The sequence below is a fragment of the Octodon degus genome, unplaced genomic scaffold (assembly GCF_000260255.1).
Source record: "Octodon degus isolate 3935 unplaced genomic scaffold, OctDeg1.0 scaffold00079, whole genome shotgun sequence".
Taxonomy (NCBI): domain Eukaryota; kingdom Metazoa; phylum Chordata; class Mammalia; order Rodentia; family Octodontidae; genus Octodon; species Octodon degus.
The window spans coordinates 6,182,820-6,183,579 of record NW_004524655.1 but is presented as its reverse complement, the minus strand read 5'-3'; the positions used below and the strand labels follow the sequence as shown (position 1 = coordinate 6,183,579).

At 51.6% G+C, this 760-nt stretch overlaps 1 protein-coding gene across 1 annotated transcript in view; it reads right to left on the bottom strand.

The window, feature by feature from the left end:
- Positions 1 to 760, bottom strand: part of Sirt4 (sirtuin 4) — a 16,020-nt gene that overhangs the window by 657 nt on the left and 14,603 nt on the right. The window lies entirely within an intron of this gene.

Genomic DNA, 760 nt, shown 5'->3' with positions numbered 1-760 from the left:
TTTGAGGCTTCTGATTCCTCCAGCGCTGGTCTTGATTGCCTTGAGTGTGCGGGAATCGAACCACCAAGCCCAGAGACTGACTGCTTTGTTTAAGCAGGCACTTAAACAAGTGAGCTAGTGGGCGGGCCCCCTTAAAATACTTTGACAGGGGGCCAGGGAGATGGCTCAGTGGAATAAGTGCTTCCCTGGTAAGCGCAAGGGCCTGAGTTCAATCCCTGGTTCTGAAAAAAAAAAAAAAAAAATGCTTTGACTCAGGCTTGAGCACAGGCCTATCATTGGAGCTGTCATGTATTTCTTTCTTTCTTTTCTTTTATCCTTTACTTATTTATTTGGTACAGGGTCTCACCACGCAGCTCAGACTCGTAGTGATCCTCCTGTCTCTGCCTCCCCAGTGCTGGGATTATAGGCGTGCACCACCATGCCCAGTTTCAGTGGCAGCATGGCAAGTTTAGGTTGTGGGGCTGGCATGGCATGTGGTACCAGGGATCGAACCCGGGTCCTTGCGCTTGCCAGGCAGGCGCTTAGACTGCTGAGCTATCTCCCCAGTGCCCTGATAAGTATTTCTTTTTTTCTTTTTCCTTCCCCTCTTTTCTGTCCCTGGTCTTGTGCTTCACCAGAAGGCACTAGAGCCCAAGCTCCTGTAGCCCTTGGGCTCTGTCTCAGGGCTGAACCCCTCAAGGCCAAGATGTGTGGAGCAGGAGGACCACACGAGGTACTCGAACATTCCACAGCCTCCAGGAAGAGCTGATCCTGCCACCCA